The following is a 24,179-nucleotide window of genomic DNA, read 5'->3' as shown; positions in this document are numbered from 1 at the left end:
GTTGCCTGCATGCCAGCTTCACTGACCTTCTTTTAATTTCTTGAATTTGCCAGTATCCTTCTAACCTCAGTGTCTGCACAGGGCTCCTTCCTTTTCCAGGAAGTTATGCCTCTAAACTGTCCACTCCTCACCCAGCTACCACTTAGTCATCCTGCAGAGCTCAGCATAAATATGGCTTCCTCAAGTTGTCCTTCCTTGACTTCCCCTCCCCCCTTCCCCTTCCTCCCTGTTATGTGCTTTTGTGATAGTGTAAATATGTAAATGCATGCACACACACACACACACACACACACACGCACACACATACCAGGTCGTCTATACAGAGAATATATATGACTGTCTCATCTCTGTCCCCTTAAACCATACACATCAGGAACCAGTGGGCCATGACAATGTTTGTGTTGTTCACCACTGTATTCTCAGTGCCTAGCATAGCTGCGGTGCAAAGCAGATACTCAGTAAAAACATGTTGAATGAATAAACTGAAAGAGTAGCAAAAGGCATAGGGAGAAACGCAAAAACATAGAGTGGCACGAGGCCAAGGTGGTGTCTTCAAGCAGAAGCAGGGCATTGACTCTGTCTAGTGCTGCAGTTGAGTGTGGCTGGCTGGGACCAAGGAAAGCCAAGACTCAAGGTCCTAGATTATCCCAGCTTCAGGAACTCAATTTAAATATGGCAATGAGGAGGGGACAAGAGGTGGTGAGACCTAACAACAAAGGCTGAAGGAGGCAGTGACTATGGTAATTTTATGACTAGAAGAAATCAGGAAAATACTTGATTATTTTGAGCTTGTGAGGTTCCACAAAACAAAACACAAGACTTAAGGGGCGCCTGGGTGGCTCAGTCAGTTGAGCGTCCGGCTTCAGTTCAGGTCATGATCTCACGGTTCGTGGGTTCAAACCCTGCATCAGGCTCTGTGCTAACAGCTAGCTCAGAGCCTGAGGCCTGCTTCAGATTCTGTATCTCCTTCTCTCTCTGACCCTCCCCTGCGCATGCTCTCTCTCTCTCAAAAATAAATAATAAAAAAAAAATTTTAAAACACAAGACTTAAAAGCCACAAAACTAGAGGTGGTCATATTTGCTGACATAAAAAAGTGAAGCCTAAAAAGATGTGCACCTTCCACATGACAAGAGACATTAGAGTTAAAAGGCAAGCTAAAAACTGTGGGGGGATAGTATGCTTGACCTCTATAACAAACAAGAGTTTATATGTATACTATTTTAAAAGCCAAGTAGTCATCAAATTCCTCGAGACAGAAAAGAGAAGGGTGGTTGCCTGGGGGGAGAGGGGGAAATGAGAGGGGAATGGGGAAGAGGGAGAATTCAGTCTTGCAAGAAGCAAAGAGTCCTGGGGGTGGCTGGTAGAGATGACTGCACAACAGAGTGAGTGTACTCTTACAAATGGTTAAGATGGCATATTTTATGCTGTGTGTGTTTTACTCTAACTTTTTAAAAAGCCATTGGAAATGAGTAAAAAAAAATGACAGAGCACTTGGGTGGCTCAGTTGGTTAATCCTCTGACTTCAGCTCAGGTCATGATCGTGCAGTTCATGGGTTCCAGCCCTGCACTGGGCTCTGTGCTGACAGCTCAGAGCCTGAAGCCTGCTTCAAATTCTCTCTCTCTCTCTCTCTCTCTCTCTCTCTCTCTCTCTCTCTGCCCCTCCCCCCCTCAAAAATAAACATAAAAAATTAAATTGAACCCTGTAATAAGAAAATGAGCAATGGATAGCAATAATAATTTACAGGTGGACGGCACAGTGGTGATTAAAATCTATTCAATTGCAACAATTGAAGACAGAAAAATTTTTGACCAATAAGATAAGAGAGAGAAAGCATAGTGACAATACCTAGTCATGGCTGTGAAGATTCAGACGTTTTTACACATCACGCATGGGCCCTGTTGCTTTAGCAATCAGGCTGTAGTTCTCAAAATACAAAATGGAAGGCCATGTGAGGGAAGAACGCCACTTTTAGGAGTATATTCCAGAGAAATAGCCACTCAGATATGTAAGGGGATTTATCTCAGTACTGCTTGTAATTTAAAAACATGGGAGCCACCCAAATAGTTGTGAAGGAATTGATTTTTTAAAGCTTTTTTTTTTAAGTTTATTTATTTTGAGAGAAGAGAGAGCACAAGTAGGGAGGAGCAGAGAGAGAAGAAGGGAGAGAAAATCCCAAACAGGCTTCACACAGTCCGTGCAGAGCCCGATGCCAGGCTCAAACTCCCAACTGCAAGATCACAACCTGAGCCGAAGTCAGATGCGTAGCCAACTGAGCGACTTATATGCCCCAGGAACTGACTTTCAAACCGTAGTACAAGCACACACAGGCCAGTAATCAGCCATTGAAAAATCAAGGTTGAAGCGCCTGGGTGGCTCAGTGGGTTAAGCGTCTGACTCTTGATCTTGGCTCACGATCAGCCTGGAACCTGCTTGGGATTCTGTGTCTCCCTCCCTCTGCCCGTCCCCTGCTCTTTCTCTCTCACTCTCTCAAAATAAATAAATAAACTTAAAAACATCAAGATTGCTCTCTCTAATGTGGGGAAAAGAAAAATAAGACATAGTCACTAAAAAATGTCACTACACAGTGCTATTATATGATCTGTTTTTTACTTCCTGAAAGTACATAATGGTCCCTTTTTAAAAATTTATTTAAAAGAAAAGATATCATGTATGCTTGTAAATGCAGAGAACAGAACTCAGTGGTACCAAAGGTCAAGCGGAAACGTGAGAAGGGAAGGGAGAAGGTCACTTTTAACGTTACACACCTCTATAATGTCTGCTCAAGGTTTTCTAAAAGTACCTTCAAGATGTTGTAATAAAAGAAACAATTATGGGAAAATGTGGAAGAAAGTCAAAGTGTTTGGGGAAGCCCAGAAAATGGAGTAACTAATAGCCTGGAGAGAGTATCAGAATGGAGGGGACCTGGGAAAAGGTGTTGGGAAGTGAGCAGGAATGTGTTAAGTGGAGAAGGCGGCAGAAGACACCCGAAAGGAGGGAGCGTGTTCCTAGGAAGCAGGGTGGGGGGAAGCAGGGCCAGGGAGCTGAGTGGGCAGGGAAGGCACCTCCCAACTCCCTGTAGCTCCAAATGGAACAGTGGCCACGCCTACCTTCGTTGGCCCAAAAGTATTTATTGAGCCCCTACTCTGTGTTGTGGGTACATTGATAAATAAAACCACATGAACCTTTTTCTTTCAAGTTGCTTTTAGTCTAATGGGAGAGGAAGACATAAAATAATAATCATAGCTAATAGTAACAACAATAATAATAATTGGCAGAGCTTTGAAGAAAATACAAGGCTGAAAGGGAGAGTGTGAGGACGTTGACGGTAGGCCCCTCTGCGGCAGTTATGTGTAAAGTGACACTGGAGGATGAAGGTGCTTCCATAATGCAGGGGTCAGGGTGAAGGGAAAAGCCTTTCTAGGCAGAGAACAGCATGTACGAACGTTGAGGAGAGAAAAAGTGTGTTTCAGAATGGAAGACAAGTCAGTGAGACTGTTTTCCAAAATATCACCATGTGTGCCCTCCTTTAGTGTCCCTTTGTGGGACCCAGCCCTGCTGAGGACCTGCCGTGCCCTCCTGTGAACACCTGTTACTAATCAGCTTTTGGTAATAAGCAGCATTTAAGATGTTTGTTATATGCTAAATTTTGTACGTCAATCTCATTCACACAGTTGGGAATTTCTGTCTCTGTGGGCTGTGTATGTGTGTGTGAAAGGGGGAGACAGGGAGGGGGACTTGGAGTATAATATAGGTTCACCATCTGTCCATATGCTAAACAATTAAACACAGAACTCTGTGCACCCTGAAACCATTGCCCTCGGAAACTGAACACCGTAAGTCTGATGGTGCAAGCCCAGTGTTACAGAAAGTCAGATGGAAATCGCAAAAAGAAAAACATAGAGGCCAACCGCTGTTGGATGCTGCTTCTTCTAAACTTCGGCCATCATCTGAAAAAGCAAAGTGCACAATAACTGATACGTAAAACTCCTGTTGGTTAGATTAGACATTGTTGATTTGTCAAGAGCCAAAGATAGAGCAGACACAGCACCCATCCCCAGGGAGCTCAAAGCCCGACAGGGAGGACTGGCTCATGGCTTCTTCCCACACCAGCTAACACCCATCTGAGGAGAGCATGCCTGGACATAGGGTGACAGAAACGCAGATGGGGAGGGGTGGGGGTGGGCACCCTCCTGCCAGCAGAGGGGAGGCTGGGAGGCAGGGCAGATAGTGGTCAACAGGAGGCTGACATTTCAGGTGCAAGGGACAGGGCGACTAAAGCAAGCAGAGCTGACAGCATGCAGTGCATTCAGCAAAGGACTACGAGGGGGATGAGGTCGAGTTAGGCCGGGAGTCTGGGAGTAAAGGGCCTGGAATGGTCTGTGAAGCACCGTGGAATTTCTTTGGTAACGGTACATGGGGAGGTCTCTCTCAGTGGCTTCTAGGGGTGGGGAGGTGATCTGAGCAGTATTTGGGAAGATCACTGGCTGCTTGTGAAGTATGGACGCCCCCCTTCCCCCGCACACCCCAGCCTGGCCTCTGTGGGTTTCGCAAAGGATGAAGAAAAACACCTGTCAGTCCTTGCTCTTCCTCTGCGCTCCCACCCTGCCGAGTTCTCTGCAGATGATGGGAGTCCGGTGGAGGGCAGCTTCTCAGGAGGCCTCATGCATACCACTCCGCCTTTTGCTTAGAAGATGCCTGTAGGCCCTTCGCAGGCTCAGACAGGGCTGAGACCTGGCTTCGGATCCCTGCCCCCTGCCACTCCCCAAAGGGAGCAGGGAGGAGGCTTATTTTTTCCGCGCCCAGGAGAGAATCCAGTGTGGTGCTGGGTTATTTCCTAAGCTGCGCTTTCTTGATTAATTTACATTTCGATTCGGGGAAGCCTCTGTTCATCTAGGAGCTATTTTTCTGGCTGCAGATCAACAATGGCAAACATGGGCACTGGGAACAGGCCCAGAGTCCCAAAATGATTAATATCCTGTGTTGTGAAATGTCAGAACACATGGCTGGCCAAAGCTCTTAGAGAGCCTGGAGGTGCCGGGTGATAGCCATCAGCCCCCAGAGTCATTAGAGGGAAAGATGCTAGAATTGCATACACTAAGTCAATGGAATTGAAATAAAGGATCTGAAGGCAAGTATGCGGGTGGACATTCACTTTCAGGAAATGCTCTGAGCTGGTTGGCAGAGCTCCGGGCCTCTGGGGCTTCTCCAGGCAACTCGGCCCTTTCAGGATTCCTACTCTCTTGTCTTGACCCCATCACTTTGGCCAATTGCAGCCCTGCCTGTCCAGACTGTCACATATCAATTGCTTTGTTTATCTTATTGTTGGCCTGTTTTGGAAACACTCTCCTAGACTCCTGTCTGACTCATAGGTTAAGGAGCATGAGTAATTCTTCTGGAACTCACTTGGAACGGGAGGGAACCCTTCCCATTTGATTTCCGGTCCTAAAAAAAAAGAAGGACAAGATAATTCACACAGGATGCTAATGAGTTTTCCTATTCAACAGTTAGGATGGCCTAGCCCTGCCTGGAAAGCTGCTGTTCACACAGCGGGTTTAGAAATGTGAACACCTCCAGCTTTTATTCAGAATTATGAAACGACACGAGGATACCATTCTGTTGTGATTCGTTTTCCTGCTGAACTTGTAGTTTTTATTACAGGGGAAACCCAAATTATCTCTCTTAATGAGATGTGAAAATTAGAAATGAACGACCAGATTTGGCCTCTGAATTTTTCTTGCTGGGGCGTGGGTGTAGGTAACCTCTCATTGTCCTCTTCCTGCTGTTTTTGGCCTTCCCTTCTAAGCAGGGATACAAACCGGCTAAAAGGTCTTTCACCCCCGACGGGTGTGGCTCCTTTTGGAGTGAGAGCCGGTCCCCTTCCCGTAGCAGAGATGGTAAGAAAGAGGCTCCACATCTCTTTGTTTCCACACCAGCTTCCTGGGGGACTAGCCCCTTCGTAGGACTTGGTATTCGAGAGCTTTTCCGTACTGCCGATATGATGTATTTCAGCACTTCTGGGGCAAAACCACAGTGAAAGTTCAAAGTCACACCTTAGGGGCAGGATTATGGGGAGCTTTAGCTTTTTACTTTGCATATCTTTGTACAGTTTGAATTTTTCACAGTGAATATGGAAAACAGAAAGAAGAAAACCATCAAAGCCTTACCATGTTTACTCAAAAATGGTCTCTGTTCTTTTTTGTCTTAGCAGCTATGTGACTTTGGGCAAGTTAATTAACCTCTCTGTCCTTACCTGTGAATTGAAGATAATTATATACCCCTTGTAGTGGTGTTGTTGAGCATTAAAACATGTAACATATGTAAGCATTCATACTGAGTGCACATAACGACAGCCAACAAGCTCTACTGGTATTCTTGTTGGTGACGATGCTGTTCATTACCGCAGCCCAAGACCCTCTCTCTCTTTGAAATAGCGATTGAATGGTGCAGAATGTACTTCTCACCGTTTTGATGGAAAGAAGGGAATCTGTCCTAATTAGAGAGATGTTCTGTCAGGAAGACACTGGAAGATAAAAGTAAATCCACAGGCGTCCCCCACTTTGCCAATCCTTTCTCCAAAGAGCAGCTGAAAAGATCTCTGTCCACTTCATACTTCCTCTCAGTGTACATTGGTCTAGACCACTCTCCACAAGAATCTTCCTGAAGGCTTCCACGGTACTTTGAGTGAATCCCTTTCTTGTCCTTCTGGCCCCACATGGTTTGCCCCTGCCCACTCCTGGATGTGCCACTCTCCACCAGTTCCTTGAGCTCTGGTCCCAACAAGCCTTGTGTGAACAGCCACCTCTCTCTCCGCCCGCCCCCCACGGCTTCCTACAGGTCTTGGCTTAAATGTCGCCTTCCCAAGAGGCCTTTCCTGGCCTCCCTCTTCCTCACTCTCCACATAATGCCCCATTTATTTATTTCACTGTACTTACCACAAGCTACCACCAGTTTATTTGCTTGCTTGTTGGCTTTCTCTCTCTTCTAGAGTGTAGGCTCCAGGAAGGCAAAGACCATGCCTGGGCTGGCACACAGTAAGTGCTTAATAACTACTTGTGGAAAGGGGAAGAGGAGAGAAAGGGAAGGAAGGAAAGAAGGGAAGGAGGGAGGAAGAGAGAAACTACGAAGGAAGAAGAGGTCCAGTACTTAAGTGGGTCAGTTTAAAGCCGGATAAGTAGTAGAATGTGGTGTAAGGAGTAATAGTTTGGGAGGAAACATAAAGTTAGAGAATAAATTGATGAGTTCAGTTCAAACATGTTGTATTGGGGGTGAAGACAGGCCACCCAGGTGAACCCTCCAGCGGATAGACAGATGCAGTAGCGAAGCTCAGGGCCAGCAGGGCTGGAGCTGGTAGTTGGAGAGTCCTGAACATACCATTGAAGCTCTCCAGAAGGAAGAAATCTCTCAAGGGTAAGGAAGGGAGGAAAAAGAAAAGCCTCTTGCAAAAACCAAAATCTTCGGGTTCTGGATAGAGTATGATTGCAAAGCTGAAGTGGAATGGATTCACGTAGAGCAACATCAGAAGTGCAGCCTGTAGCTTAATGTGACCCATTAGGGGAGGCCTTGTCCACCCAGACGGGGAGGCTCAGTGACCTCTTCATTCAGGTGAGTGAAGGTGGATGGAAAGGCTAATGCAGGCAGGAGATGAGAGAAGGTATGGTGTTGAGGCCAGTAGAGGGGAGGAGGGTTCTGAAAGTGACCAAGAATGGAGCAAAATGCCTGAGAACCCGTCACTAACAGCTTAAAGGCTCTGCTTAGCTCAGCGTCCTGAACAAATGTGTGGAAGTGACAGAAATGATGCCGGGAAAAGTGAGTGATCGGGTTTATCTTTCCCACCAGGGCTTCCTGCTCCTGTTTGTCCCCTCCTTAGCTGCCAGGGGTGGTCTATAGTGGGAACATGGAGAGGAGAAAAGAGTAAGGGCACTGGGTTCGTACCACCCATTGCCAACTGTGTGCCTCCAGTAACATTTCCTACCTGAATATCAGTTTTTAGTCTTTCGGGTGAGGCTGAGAACAACTCCTTCCTGGGGTTGCTGGGAGTTATTAGAAAGCCTCTGAGGGGCACCTGGTTGGCTCAGTTAGTTAAGCATCTGACTTCGGTTCAGGTTATGATCTCACAGTTCTGAGTTCGAGCCCCACATTGGGCTCTGTGCTGAGAGCCCAGAGCCTGGAGCCTGCTTTGGATTCTGTGTCTCCCTATCTCTCTGCCCCTCCCCTGCTCACATTCATTCTCTCCCTCCCCCGCCTCAAAAATAAACATTAAAGAAAGAAAGCCTTTGAAAAGTCCCCAGCACATTAGACAGGTGCTAAACAAATGTTAATTCTCTTTCTGTCCCAGGACCTCCAACATTCTGCCCCTTCCCATTCTTACCAGACATTTGTTTGTTTATTTATTTATTTATTTATTTATTTAAATGTTTATATATTTATTTTGAGAGGAGATGGAGGGGCATAGAGAGAGGGAGTGAGAGAATCCCCAGCAGAGCCTGATGTGGAGCTTGATTTCAGGAACTGTGAGATCATGACCTGAGCCGAAATCAGGAGTCAGACACTTAACTGACCAAGTCACCCAGGTGCGCCTTACCAGACATTTAAAATTCAGTGGAATTACATGAACTCTTTCAAGGGTGCTTACCCCTTGAAGCTTTCCATATATTTGTGGAATTCATTTTCTAATTATTCATTCTTTCTTTCCACAAACGTTTTATTGAATACCTACTCTATGTCCTGTGCTGGCCTAAGTACGGGGCACACAAGGGTGAACAAAAGAGATGCACCACGCTCATTAGGGAACCTAGCTCTACTTTTCCGGAGTATCCTGAGGACAGTAAGTGTACAGTCGTGGTTCCCCAAACCCAGCATGTATCAGAATCACCCAGAAGGCTGGTTGAACCAGATTGCTGGGCTCACTCACAGAATTTCTGTTCAGTAAATCTGGAGTGGGGTCTAGGAATTTGCATTCTTTTAAAGTTTTTATTTAAATCTTAATTTGTTAACATACTGCGTAATATTAGTTTCAGGCATGCCCTATGGTGATTCAATGCTTCCATACGACACCGGTGCTCATTACAAGTGCCCTCCTTAATCCCCATCACCCGGTTCACCTATCTGCCCACCTCGTCCCTTCTGAGGACCATCAGTTAAGGCTCTGTTTCTTGGTTTACTTCTCTTTCCTCTTTTGTCCCTTTGCTCATTTGTTTTGTTTCTTAGGAATCTGTATTTCAAACAAGTTCCCAGGTGCTGTAGCTGAGCTGGGAACTACACTCTGAGAACCACTGAAATCGAGTCCTCAGGAGGAATGAGGACAGAGCCTGCGAGGAGTACTATGTCGGAAGGATCTGATACCTCTTACCTCTACAATAAGTTGCTCTTCTTGATGAGGAAAAGCGGAGAGCTCTTCCAGTTAAGTGTGCTAAGTCCAGAGATTTTGGAGGACAGAGGAGCCCGAGGGCACAGGAATGTCCCCTCCCAGATGCTCGACTGTCTCTCTCTTCTCTGCCTACAAACTTTTGTGCCCTTCAAGCCTCTCTTCAAATCAAAGCCATTTTCTGGCAACTTTCTTAACTTCCTGAAGCAGATTTTGGCCACTCCTCAGCCTCATGGCACTGCATACATCTCTCTCTCATGGTGACTGTCTCATTGCTCTGTGCCACGTTTCTTGCCCTCTATTCCCCACTACCCCATGAATGTCTTGGTAGATGGGACTGTGTCTTCTTTATCTTGCAATCTTAGTTAACACTTAAATGTTTATTGAGTGCCAGGCCAACTGATTGGATACCTGCATGTGTGCAATGGGTACCAAAATGTATGTGGTACCGGAAAAAAAGAAAGATCACAATTGCTAGTGTGTGTGGATACTGAGAACTGGGAGCAAGTACTTTATTGTCTAACAAAGATCGGTTCAGATCTTTCTTCCACAGTTAGCCATCATCTTGGATAAATTACTTAGTCATTCTGGGTCTCAGTTTCGTCACTGGTAAGATAAGGACAGTAGTCTTAGTATGCATGTGAGGAATAAATGAAATAATGTGTACCAAATGTTTAACATGGTACTTGGTGCATAGATAATATTAAATGAAATAAAGTTCAGTAGTTGATCAAATAAAGCAAAACAACAGCTAAAAAATAAAAATTGATTAGGCAGGGTAAAAGCAATGCTGTCAATTAAAGCTATTTACAATGTTTACTTAATATTTATGTCTAATTACTAAGCAGCAAAATACCCTGTTGTCTATCACTTAAGAGATATCAAATCAACTTTGAAAATTATTTTTCCAACATTAACCTTGGTTCATTTGTGTTGTTCTCAAGTTAAGGAGGCTGAAGACTAAGGAAAAGCCATTAGACTTTAGGCTGTCATTCATAAAAATGGGTATATATGGGGAACAGGAAGGAGTCTGAAGTGAGTAACAGGAGACCACAAATACAGACAACCTCTTTTGAGAAGTGTGTCAACAATAATGAGGGAGAGGGAGAGAGAGAATAGCAATTTTTATTGAGCAATGTATCTATAGAAAATAAATGTTTCCATTGACATCAGTGACGAAGGTGCATAGGTGTGCACATGCATGCACACATACCTAACACAAAGTACCAGGCATTAAAAAAATTTTTTTTACAGTTATTTCTTTTTGAGAGACAGAGAGACCGAGCATAAGTAGAGGAGGGTCAGAGAAAGAGGGAGACAACAGAATCCCAAGCAGCTCCACTCTCTGAGCTGTCAGCACACAACCTGACACAGGACTTGAACTCACACACCATGAGATCAGGATCTGAGCTGAAGTCGGAGGCTTAACCGACGGAGCCAACCAGGCAACCCAAGTACCAGGCATTTTAAAATCTGAAGCTCAACACTTTTTTCTCTACATTCTGTGAAGTAACTGTTCAAATATGCTTGTAGTTCACTTTAATGTTTCATTGCAAGAGTGATTCCTCGACCAATGAATTCCCAAGCATGCTCGTTTAAGCAGCTTTTAAAATGTTTCTATTTTAAGGTTTGTAGTTGGGTTTGTGTTCTGTTTTTTGTTTTTTATGGTTGTTTTGTTTTGTTTTGTAAGAAGGCTCCACCCCTAGTGTGGAGCCCAACACAGGGCTTGAACTCACAACCCTGAGATCAAGACCTGAGCTGAGACCATGAGTCTGATTCTTAACTGATTGAGCTACCCAGGCACTCTTATAGCTGTTTTAGAGGGAATATATTTTTAAGGAGGAGCACCTTGTCGGAGGAAAACCACTGTTCAATAAATCAGATTCTAATGACCCAGAAAGGACAGAGCAAGCAGGGCTCTGTAGTTGGCTGAACTGGTCTCAAAAACAGTAAATGCATAGGAAATGGTTGATGGCAAATTTCAAAGCACAGCAAAAGGCTCATTAATGCTGAACATGGAAGTCACAGTTCAGCTTAAAATTTGCTGAAACAGAAATAAAAAACATATACGAGGCCCTTTGGGTCTTCATGTGTACAAAAAATATCAGTGATGTCTTGTTCTATGGGGTTCTAGGATAATCAGGTTTGACTGCTTGGTTTTCAAGTTTTTATCTTTAGAATCATTCCTAGGCAGCCCGGCTAGTGCAGTCTCCCCGGCGTGTTCAAGTGCACACCAAGGACTTTCCTGCAAACAAAAAGTTGGAGAGGGAAGCTTCATAAAAAAAAAAAAAAAAACAACCTTCTGCAGTGCAGTTAATAGCCTCTTACTGCTTGCTTTGCAGAAGATAAACACAGTTTAGAAGCATGGTTAGTAAGTGATCAGGAAAAATATTAAAGCATTATGTATGTTTTGGGTTTTTATACTCAGTTTTATTTTAGAGACAGTGCATCAGTGTATGTTGCTAGTTCAACCAACCTGGTAGGCCCTTTGCAGAATAAGAAACAAAATGGCACTTAACATTTTAGAGTTGGATCCTATTTTCTAATCTTGATTGATCCCTAACTTTCAGAGGTGAATGGCAAATAGTCATTTTTAAGACAATCCTTTGGAAATTTGAAAACATTTCTCATGGGAAAAAATGTTCTTTGCGATGGCTGGATTTTCCCACTAGCCCACACAAACCTTGTTAGGCCGTGATATACTTTCTGAAAGGACAATAGGAATAAAAAGCACTGCGGCAGTGTTATTTCGGGGATGGAAAGAACACAGACATTAGAACCAAAGAGCCCTAAAGCCTGGGTTGAAATCTAGGTTAGCAGCTTCCCAGTTTGGCAATGTTGGGCAAGTAACTTTACCTTTCTAAGCCTCAGTGGCCTCATCCACCAACTGGGGGTAATGCTTAGATGCCAGGGGCACTGCTGAGGGACAGCACCTAGACTGAGGTTGGAGGCTTGAGCTGGATGCCCAGTTTTGAATTCGGGCTCTTCTGTTTGCTTGCTAAGATCCTTGGACAGGTTACTTAAACTTGCCATGCATCAACTTCCTCATCTATAAAATGAGAATAAAATAGAACTTACCTCTAGAGTTGTTATGTCCATTGGGTTGGCTTAAGTCAATATAGAGAGACTATTTAGAAAGCCCTTTGAAAGTGGTAGTTGCTATTAGGTATGCCTTCTGTCTATTCTTTTTTTTAAAAGATTTTTAATGTTTATTTATTTTTGAGAGAGACAGAGTGTCAGCGGGACAGGGGCAGAGAGAGAGGGAGACACAGCTGTCAGCATAAAGCCCCATGCAGGGCTCAAACTCACAAACTATGAGATTATGACCTGAGCCGAAGTTGGTTGCTTAACTGACTGAGCCACCCAGGAGCCCCGTGTTCTGTCTATTTTTAAACAATAATAACAAACTATCCTAAACTTACAAAAATGTTTAGATATATGGTAGAATTACTTTCCTAAGAAATTGATTTGGTTCATGGTAATTTACCACTATATGTGAAGAAGAAATTTCATTCCTCGGAATGTGCAAATGAAGAAATGGAGAAAGAGAGGATTGTGTCTGGCCAAAACCACAATTTCAGACACACCATTCACTCTATTTTAGAAGAATGTCAAGTGTTACCTATTCTTCACAGGAAGGAAAACAAGCCCCAAGTCTCTGCAACCAGACATAGCAAGTATTGTTTTGAGAAAATGGAAAGGAGATCTCAGACATGCTTGGGCAAGATTATCATACCACTGCCTTTTAATTACAATTACCATACTAAAAATAGTTGCATTGTACTTCATTCATTCATCATTGTCAAAAAGAATTCCATTTGTGGAATATGAGAATATTGAATGCCTTGCAAATGAACACAGCTGGATGCTGAAAACCTGGGTTCCAGTATTAAATAGGCTGAGAGCCCTAATATATTCTTTCCCCCTGGTTACAATGAAATTGTTGTTTATCAGATATATCTGTAAGTCCTAGGATTAGGCAGGGGTGGTGAGGAAATATGATTTTACCAGGAAGGCTGCCAACTCTTTTAGTTTCACCTACGTGAAAAGGTTAGCTCCTAAATATTGTAATGAACCAGGAGTCATGGCCAACCCTCCAAGATGCCAATATGGCACCCGTGCTAGGGGAAGAGAGTGGAGGAATAAATGAGATAGGAATTACAGGGGTATAGCTAGTCACCTTCATTTTCTGACACCTGCTGTCCCTAGGAAGCATGAAGTCTCTGAGACCAGGGCCTCTGAGAAAAAAATATAACTTCTTCTTTGGGGCCCAAACTGGGACTCTTAAATAGGACAATGACTTAGTGTGGGGCATGGGGCTGTGGTCTTATAGTGTGGTGGTGGTCCCTCAGCTCTTTACCAGACCAGCAGAGTGTATTCTCCAGAGGCAGGCCTTCCAGCTGGAGAATATCTGCAAATAAAAATAACGCTAAGCACTACTAACATGTTGTCAGTTATTTTCAATTTCATCTTGGAACTAGAAATACAAAATGTGACCCTTGGTATTTCCGAGTTAGTTTATTGAGACAAAAGTGGGCTCCAAGACCTAAGAGCAGATTACGCTGGAGTTTTCCAGGGATCCCAACTCAACCAGGGCGAGTTATCTCAAAGGCTGTACAATTTGGATAACTGGTGACTTTAAGGAGAGAAAAATCAGAATAACATGAAGTGGTGCCAGAGAACACATGAAGCGTTCTGGAACACTCGGCTCCCCTGACTTCCTTTAAAAATCATTTTTATTATTATAAACAACTTTGCAGAAAGTCTATCCCATAAACTATTCAATAAAATTATTGACATATCTCTAGAAGTCTAGCAAATTTGTCCATATGTCTACATCTTACTTATAAAATTTTAGTTACTCTGTGTGATGGGGGTCTTATTTTTCACACAGCATTATTTATCACATTATTTTCTTTGACTTTTTCTAACTTTGTGCTTGACGTTTTAAAGGAGGGCACGATATCCAGTTGATAAAACAACGTAGTTTCTCCAAGGCGAATCAATTTCTTACCCCTTCTTGCTGGACTCTCTGACAAAAGAATGAAACGACACAATACAAACTAAGAAAGAGCATTTCCCTTATAACTTTCAGGAAAGTTTGTTGCTGTTTCTTTTTATATACCATGAAATACTTTTTTTGAACATATTGTCAATTAACTATTAAGTGACAAAACAAAAATTTTAGTTGCAACAAATGTAAAAATGGCTAACACGTGATAGGAACACTGCAACTCATTAAAGGAAAATTTGAAAAAAAAAATGGGTTTATTCTTTTGTCCCTATCTTGTAACATTATGTGAGGGACTTTCCTGAAGTCTGACATGGCCATTCAGAACTGCGCAACAGTGCTATGCTGCGGAATCTTACCTACTCATTTATTCATTTAATCGTTCCGCCAACATTTACACATTGAGGGTTCGTTGGAGACTCTTCTAGGTGTGAAAGATAGAGCAGTAAAATACCCCTCCCCTCATAGACCTCACTGCAGAGAACATGCAATACATAAATACATAACAAAATGTTAGCTAATGGTAAATGTTATTGAAAAAGAAGAGGGGGGCGCACCTGGGTGGCTCAGTTGGTTAAGCATCCGACTTCGGCTCAGGTCATGAACTAACAGCTTGTGAGTTTGAGCCCCGCATCCGGCTCTGTGCTGACAGCTCAGAGCCTGGAGCCTGCTTTGGATTCTGTGTCTCCCCCTCTCTCTCTCCACCCTTCCCCTGATCACACTGTGTCTCTGTGTCTCTCAAAAGTTAATAAAATGTTTTAAAAAATTAAAAAAAAAGAAGATGGGGGTGCCTGGGTGGTTCAGTCAGTTAAGTGTCTGCTTCAGCTTAGATCATGATCTAGCGGTTCATGAGTTTGAGCCCTGTGTTGGGCTGTGTGCTGACAGCTCAGAGCCTGGAGCCTGCTTCAGATTCTGTCTCTCCTTCTCGCTCTCTGCTCCTCCCCCACTTATACTGTCTCTCTCTCCTTCAAAAATAAATAAACATTAAGAAAAAGAAGTTAGAAAAGGAGAGGGGTGGGGGTAAAATGGGGAAACTGCTATTTATTTTAAATGTTTATTTATTCTCGAGAGATAGAGTCAGAGCATGAGCAGGGGAAGGACAGAGAGAGAGGGAGACACAGAATTTGAAGCAGGTTCCAGGCTCCGAGCTGTCAGCGCAGAGCCTGATGTGGGACCCAAACCCATGGACCACAAGACGTTACCTGAGCTGAAGTCAGATGCTTAACTGACTGTACCACCCAGGCGGCCCAGGGAGTCTGCTATTTTTAATGTATTATTGTATTGGAGTATAGTTGACACACACTGTTATATTAGTTTCAGGTGTACAAGGTAGTGATTCCACAGGTTTATACCTTATGCTGTGCTCACCACAAGCGCAGCTACCATGTATCACCATACGGCATTATGACAGTACCGTTGACTGTGTGCCCTATGCCATGCCTTTCCTCCCTGTGACTTCATTCCCTAATTGGAAGGCGTCTGCTATTTTAGAAAGGGTGGTCTGGGGAGTTTTCTTTGTGTGCGGTGGTGATTGGAGGGAGTGATTCCTATATTTGTCTATGAAAGAAGATGTGTGTATGCATGGCAAATGTACACCTCACTTTTACATCTCTTCATTGTTGTCCATTCATTCATCCAAACAGTATTCATTTTTGTGAACGTGCTGCTACTTGAGAGCTACAGGAGATGAGAGTGAACCATAAATGGTGGTATCTGCTTCCCAGAATCTATAGAAAGACAAGAAATTACAAGTGTGAACGTACTTTGAGAGAGGAAATACAGGGTGCTTTTTATGGCTGGGAGGTCCGGGAAGGCTTCCTTGAGGAAGTGACCTTTAAGCAGAGAAGCAGGTGTGAGCCAGCGCAATGTGGACAAAGGCATTGAGAGTGAGGGAGATTTACAAGCACAGGGGTCACTGTACAACTTTGTTTTGCTGACGACTTTCAACTTTGCCACCTATCCAATCTCCCAAGGGCTAAGAAGAAACAGCAGTTGATTGTACTTCCTGGCTTCTCTCTGGCAGATGTACAAATGAACAAAGAAATTATTTAGCAGTAGAAGAATAAAAGAAATGACATGGCACAAAGGACAAAAATAATACAGTCAAAACGCAATGTCTATTTGTTCTCAAGATTTGGATGTCTTTATTTACAGTAAGTTTTATTGCAAATCAATCCTTCTGATAGCTAGAGTGCCCTTTGAAACACAGAATTGGGGTAATAAATTTTCTAAAGACCACTTATCAAGCCATAGTCATTTCCAGTTTTGTTTTTAATTGGACTGCATATAAATTTTCTTGTGTCTTTAACGTAAGATTTATGATAGGGAGAGAGAAAGAAGCAGCTGCGGGAGGAGACAACACAAAAACTGTCAAGAAAAAGTATGTAAGTTTTATTCCTTGTCTATACTGATTGATTCTTTGACCCCCAGTATGATAATGATGTAGGGTAGGAAAGCTGCGGGCCTATCTCATAAGCGTACACTCTACTCAAAACTGTTTATAATGAAGGACAATTAGAAATGAGAGTTTTGCATAATGGTGAATGATTCCTCCACGCAATGGTATGCACCATAGTCATTAGGACATTGTGTTATAGGAGAAGGCTAAATGCCATGGGGTGATGTTCGTGCTGGATCAATTTTAAAGCAGGATGACAAAAAACAAATTCAGTGTGATAAAAGGTCACAATATAATAGAATTACAAAGAAAACGTGGCAAAGAAAATACATCAATATTTTAATGAGTTATATCTGCTTAATGAGATTATAGATTATGTTTAGCTTCTTCTTCATGTTTCTTTCTTCATGTGTTTTCCAAACTTTTTAAATCATGAACATATACTAGTTTTATGATCTGTAAAAAAAATCCATGGATATTTTGGTCTTTTTTATTATTATTGCAAAGAGAAAGAAGGGATTTGAGCAACATTCGTTCTGATAATGGACACACATTCTTGTACAAGATGGAAGTTCTCCTCAGGTAGGTTTTGAATCAGTAGCTTTTACACAAGTGGAGTAAAGGACCCAGAATTGCTGCAGAGGATCAAACAGGCTTTGTTGCTTGGGATAGTGCTTCGGGATTATTGGCTTTTTTAAAAAAACAAAAACAGAAACAGAAACACGAAAGAGAGAGCCAAGGAAATAAGACAACTTTACAAGGAGTGATGCGTTATAGAGTAATTCTATTACCAATGACAGTTTTAAAGAATGTCCCTAGAAGCATTGCTTACATCTCATACCCAACTTCTGACCTTTTAACTGGAATGCATATAGTGCATTCTTGATGCACCTGCGCTGTGGGCCTGTTTGCTGGTTGTTCTTTTCTTTTGTTCATGGTGTGTGTGTGTGTGTGTGTGTGTGTGTGCACGCGCGTGTGCGCATTTATGTAATCCACCTTTATTTTTATGGTCTCCCGATTTTGTGTTATGCTTAGAAAAATCTTTCAGGCTTGTAAAAATTTTATCCATATTTTCTTCCCCTGTTTTTTAAATTATTTTTTTATTTATTTCGAGAGGGAGAGGGGAGGGGCAGAGAAAGAGAGAGAGAATCCCAAACAGGCTCCACACTGTCAGCACAGAGGCTGGGGCTCGAACCCACGAACCATGAGATCATCACCTGGGCTGAAATCAAGAGTTGGGTGCTTACCTAGCTAAGCTACCTCGGGGCCCTACTTCCCATGTTTTTGTAGATTTCCCTTTATACATTTCAATCCTAAATAATGGTGGGCTACATTTTAGGGGAGAGAGCAAACTTTATGTGTTTCCATATGGATAGCTAGGTGTTTTAATACCATTCATTGAATACTCCACATTTTTTCCCTAAATAATTTGAAAGTCACCTTTATATTATACTCAATTTTTGTGTCTTATGGATCTATTTCGAGATGCTATACCTTTTCATTCATCTCTTGATCTGCTTCTAAACCAATACTAGACTATTTTAATTACCACAGTCTTATAGTATGTTTTGATAATATGTTAGGTCACATCCACCAATGCATCCCCTGTTTTCTTTTTCAAAAGAATATTGTAATTTGTTTTAGCTAATGAATTTCTTAAGTGACTTAACACTTCACTTTGCTCTACTAGCTTGAATGGAGATACACACCGTACACATATATACATACATATATAATATATAATAATATAATATACATGTGTATGTATTATCCAGAGATTGAGCTTTAGTGCTGCTCATTCTAGTAAAACAGGGCAAAAAAAATTATGCCAGTTTTTTGAAGACAGTGTTTATTTGTTCTTCAGTGTTCTGCTGAGAAGTGATGTGGTCACTGGTGTTTTAGCTCCCTCTAGCAAACACCCGTTAGCCAAATGGAAAAGCCGCTTTGACATTTGAGCACCAAGGTCTCTGGAATCTTGGCCATGTCTGCAAGCAAGATCTAGCCTAAAGCCTAATTACATGGTCTAGGACACATTCCAAATGAGGTATTATTGCTCTCCTGGGCTGGTGTGACCATCCCATTTTATTTATTTATTTTTATGTTTTTTATTTATTTTTGAGAGACAGAGAGAGGCAGCATGAGCAGGGGAGGGTCAGTGAGTGAGGGAGATACAGAATCCAAAGCAGGCTCCAGGCTCTGAGCTAGCTGTCAGCACAGAGCTCCACGCGGGGCTTGAACCCACGAACCGTGAGATCATGACCTGAGCCGAAGCCGGACACTTAACTGACTGAGCCACCCAGGCACCCCTGACCATCGCATTTTAAAAAAGATCCAAGGAAGGTCTTTTCAAAAGCAGATGAAAGAGTTATAAACACTGGTCAGCCCACTGATGCCTGGTTTTTAGAAGTTCCATTTTTGTGTGCCCAGACAGCTAACATGGGTTAAAAAAAATAAAACCATACATGCACACATAAGTGTAGACCACTTTCAGTTGGGTTGGCCGCTAAGAGAGAGTTACAACTCTTTTTCTAATTTCCTCTTAAATAACCAATGTCTTCAAAAAGGGATCCGTACTTTCTGGCATCACATCACCTTTACTAATTTCTGTCTGTGATTTCCCTAATTTCCTTCCTTCCCCATAAGCAGCTTTAGTAAAACAGCTTTCTTACAGTCAGTCTCTTTGGTGTTCTAACCAAAACCTGCCTCACGTGTAAGTTTCCGTGATCTTTTAAACTTGTCTGCTGAGGCTTTCTTCCGAAGTCTCCCAAACCCAGCTGTTCACTTCTTGCTGCTTCTTTTGCTCTTCCTACTCTGCATGTTCTCCTGTTCTCATTCTTCTTTCTATTCAGTAGCACCTTTGGGGAATCTTGCTCAGTCCATGCCCCCAGCTTTGAGAATGACCCATCTAAGCCTCTCCTGCTCTCTCTTTCTCTCCCAGTAGTTGAAAGCATTCATGAAGGCCCATGTACAAATGGGGCGGAGGGTGAAGAGCTATAGAGAAAGAGGATCATAAGGCACATAGGCAGAGGGAAGGCAAGTCCAGGGGACACATGACCTCAGAAAGAGAAGGAGATGGGAACTGCTCTGTGCCAATGGCGCTTCAGTTCTGGGTCTTTGGGGGCGGGGGACTGGGGGGCGGGGTGGCTAGCTGTGCATCTTACCATGAGATATTCTTGTGTCCTCCCAATAAACCTCTCCCTTTGGGCTTAAGTTAGGTGAAGAGGCTTCTATTTCTTACATTCCCTAAATGTGGGGTGACACCCCTAGCCCTAAGACATAGTCCTGGGTATTTTCGTTTTCTCTACATGAAACCCCAACAACTCACCACCCTTAAGATGGTGACTCCTGAATCTGTGTCTCTAAAATACAAAGTTTCTTTATTTTCCAAAGCAATTGTCCAAAGGAAGAAGGGATTTGCTAAAGTGGTTAAGAGTGTGAGTTCTGGGTCGGACTGCCTAATTAGCCTGAGATCGTAAGACCTCTCTCTGTGCCTCTATTTTCCCACCTATAAAATGGAAATAATAAAAGTATCTACCTTATAGGGGTTTGTGAGAATTGAATGAGTTGATGCATATAAAGGTCTTAGAAATAGTGCTTGACACATTGTAAACCTGCAATAAATATTATTGTAATTACTGTTACTTATAGGAACACATTGCTACTTGGCTTTCTACTTTCCAGCTTCCTTCCAAAGGGAATACAACTGCCTGGTCCTGTCATCGGCTCCTCCATTTATGCCAGCAGTCCTGAAATTTGACTTCAGGTCTGCGTGACTTTGGGGCCTGGACTTATTCCATTAGATTGGCAGTTCCCAAATTGGACTACATGTTAGATACCAAAGATTTGGAATCAGAATCCTTCCAAATTAGGACTTGGGAATCTATATTTTAAAAATAAAAACAAAAGCAAAAAAAAATTCCTCAGTTAAATTCTAATAAACCTGATCACTGCATCATAGTTTGGGGAACTACTGTGGATTACACTGTTTTATCCTCACTGACTTTATCCGTAAAGTGGGTGCAGTAAATACCTATTTCATAGAATTGCTCACCTAGTATGTATTGTGGCTTTACTGTGTGCTAGGAACTGTGGTAAGGGCTTTCTTTCCGCTATCTCCTTTAACTTTTCACAGCAATCTTGCGACGTAGATACGAGATTATCCCCATATGACAGATGAGGAGAGTGGGGTATAGGGAGATTACATTGCTTGATAAAATCATTCAGCTAGCAAGTGTGGAGAGTGGGCATATCAACTGCTGGGGTTAAAGAGAACAGTATATTAGATCATGTATTTAAAGCATCTGATACATAGTAGGTGTTCAATGTTCTCTTTCTCCTTCCTTATATCTCTGTGATTCTGCTCATGCCCAGAGAATTTTAGATTGAGGACAACACTGTGACCTTAACAGTGCCCAGAGAATTAAAAACCAGTATTCTGGAAGGTAGAAAACAAAAGGGAAGTAGGTACCAGTGGAAGATGGAGGTTGCTTGGGATCTCCAACAAAGAGAAACACAATGTATTATTACATATGGAAGAACACACTCACATTGAGGAGAAATAGTAACTTGGCCACTCAGGGTAGGAAAAGTCAAGATGATAAACTTTAAGAGAGGAGAACCAAGGTATGAGGGTAGAACCCCTTCATCTTAGAGAGGCAGAGTCCTGAAAGGACATCCCATTCAAGGACTGTCCTACCACAAGACCCAATTCTTATTTAGACATTTCTGTGACAGGAAATTCAACTTATCGAGGTATAGGAGGTTCTAGTTGTTAGAAAACTCTTCATATTGGTTCATTCTAGAGGTTCTCCGCACAGGTCCTCCTTCCACCCTTTAGGGCTCTGAAGAATGAGTCTAATTTCTCTTCTCTTTTGATAGCCCTTCAAATACTTGAGGATAGTTACCTTGTATACCCAGAGGCAAAATCTTCTGCTTGTTTCATCTTTCCTCATATGACATAATTCCCAGCCTCTTTACATCCTGGTCCTTCTCCTTGTTCATGTAGATATTTTTCTTTGTCAAGCCTTAATTGGAAACATTGTTTAATGATGAACACTGGGCAGCACTGTAACAACTTGCTTTACATGTCAGACTTTTATCTGTGCAACCTAAGACAGCATTCATTTATTTTGGCAGCCATACTTCACTAACGACTCAGACTGAGTTGTCTGTCACCTATGACCATTTAGGCTTGCTCATGTATGCATGTCAAGATACCGCTGCCTATCAGCAGTTAGTTTCCCAGGGTGGAACATTGTTATGCAATGACATCTCTTCCCCTCCTGGTTTGGCGGGTGTCATCTAGGAACCTGATGCAAATCCTCTGGGTTGTCATTCAAAGCACTGATCAAAGTGTTGAAGTCTGGGCCCTGGAGAAAGCCTTCCACCATTCTGATGGTAACGGGTATGGTATGAGGATTCTGAAGTCAAATAAACCTGGTTTGAATTAGGACTCTGCCGCCTACTGTGTGACATTGGACTAGCTGGTTAAACTTGGAGTTTCAGTCTCCTCATCTGCAAAATGGGGGTGGGAGGATTAAGGGAGAAGATGCGATAAAATAATTTATCATGTGACTCGCGCTGCACAAATATTGATCCCCTCTACCCTTTCTTCAGGTCAACATAAATTCACATATCATATCTTTAGGTTATGGTTGCTTAAACCAGTTATTCACCCAATTAATTATACTAGAATCCAGGCCTATATTTCTTTATCTTGTCCACAATACCTTGGGAAGTGCATGACAAAAATGCCAGTTATATAAAGTGGTTTCCTTAAGAAATCAGGGCAGGGACAAAGTAAACAGCAGCAAGATCCACCTGCGTATAAATTTAGAAAAAATAGTAAGCTACCAATAAAGTTGGTTGGCCTTGAGAACAGTCAATATTCAGGCCATAAGTGCATATTGGGCAACCACTCTGTGCCTGGCAATGAGCTGGAGACAGCCAGGGTTTTATGATGACTAAAATGCAATGTTTGTGTTCAAGGAAAGAGGCTACAATTCTGGAGTCCTAGGGGCTAGTCTGGGTCATAGAACTGAGTGAAGTGATTTAATTCCATTTGTTCGTGTATCCAGTCAACAAACATTTATTAAACATTTGCTAAATGTCAGGCCCCTACCCCCATCCCTCTATGTCACTCCCAGTAGGCGCTCAAGGGAGGCCGGGTGGATGTAAGAAAAAAAAGACACCACCCGTACATTTTGGGAGTTTAACAAGTAAAAGGGTTGAGAGATCTTTGTGCTTAAAGGCTCTCTAGTGAGTGCTTGAGGCGCAAAATTAAGGCAGATTCGCTGTCTTCTCAGAACCTAAGTTGTCTTTTGTTATGAAGTATTTGTTTCCTTCTGTCCCATTCACTCGACAGCTTTTCGCGGTGGAGGCGGCGGACCGCCGGGACGGTGCCTGCCACACAGTAGGTGGTCAAAACCCGGCCGAGGGAAGGAACTGCAATGGAACCTCTGCAGGCTTGAGTTTTCTCTTCTGAATAACGAGAATGACAGCTCCAACGGGACGCTTGGAGGTCAGGACGAACGAAAGGAACCTAAGAAGCTTGGATGGGAAAGCCTCCTATTAATAGTAAGTATTCGTTCTCCCGTTTGGACTTCGGCAAGCCAGGGTGTTTCAGGAAGGGTCTGGCACTCGGCGTTCCAAAAATTGGTTTCCTAGATGGAGTCTGAGGGAGGCGAGAGAGGAAACGCTGCACTTCGTCCGGGTGTCCGAGTGAAGAGGGGGAGGAGGAGGGGAAAGACCGCTGGGCCAGAAGCAAGCCAGGGTCCTAGAAAAGAGGGACAGCCCAGACGACCGCAAGCAGTGCGGCGTCTGCACCCGCAGTGGCCACCGCGAGCGGGAGACCTGAGGGGAAGAAAGAGGGCAAGGGCGAGGAAATCTAGGGAAAGCGCGTGGATTGGTTCTCTCCTCGGGGCGTGCGCTTCTGTGCGCCAAGCGATTGGTGGCGGGAAAGTAGCAGGTAAACCAGCCCCCGCTGCCCCGCCATTGGCTGGGGGCTTCTCTAGCCGCCACACAACTGGCCAGCGGGCCTCTGAGCCGCGCGCGGATTGGTCGGGCGCGACCGCCGAGACCGGCTCCCTTCGGGCGCTCGGATTGGCTGGCGGAAAGAGGCAGGTATCCGGGCTCCGCGGCTCCTCCATTGGTGGGCGGGGAAGGGGGGTTGGGCACAGCGATTGGTGGGCGGGGGGCCGGGCCTGGGCCGGCGGGGAGCGGATTGGTCGGAAAGTAGGTTAGTGGTGCGACATTTAGGGAAGGCAGAAAGTAGGTCAGGGACGGAGGTGCCTGTTTACCCGCGCCGGACTCACCGCCGCCGCCGCCGCGGGATCCGAGTGGGGGCGCGGACGCGGGCGCTCCCGCGAGCCACGGTGAGTGTCGGGCCGGCCGCGGCCGGCGGCG

General features: G+C 43.6%; 1 protein-coding gene across 5 annotated transcripts in view; it reads left to right on the top strand.

The window, feature by feature from the left end:
* Positions 1 to 24,179, top strand: part of ARNTL (aryl hydrocarbon receptor nuclear translocator like) — a 158,372-nt gene that overhangs the window by 38,032 nt on the left and 96,161 nt on the right. For 4 of the 5 annotated variants that reach the window (XM_029956180.1, XM_029956183.1, XM_029956184.1 and 1 more), the window contains exon 1: positions 24,024 to 24,148. The gene's annotated coding sequence lies outside the window, so the exon portion shown is untranslated. Of the gene's footprint in view, positions 1 to 23,139; positions 23,352 to 24,023; positions 24,149 to 24,179 lie in introns of those variants that run through there. The other variant, XM_029956179.1, reaches the window with a different exon arrangement.

This window comes from Suricata suricatta, chromosome 11 (assembly GCF_006229205.1).
Source record: "Suricata suricatta isolate VVHF042 chromosome 11, meerkat_22Aug2017_6uvM2_HiC, whole genome shotgun sequence".
Classification (NCBI taxonomy): domain Eukaryota; kingdom Metazoa; phylum Chordata; class Mammalia; order Carnivora; family Herpestidae; genus Suricata; species Suricata suricatta.
This window is presented reverse-complemented; position numbering and strand designations above follow the sequence as displayed.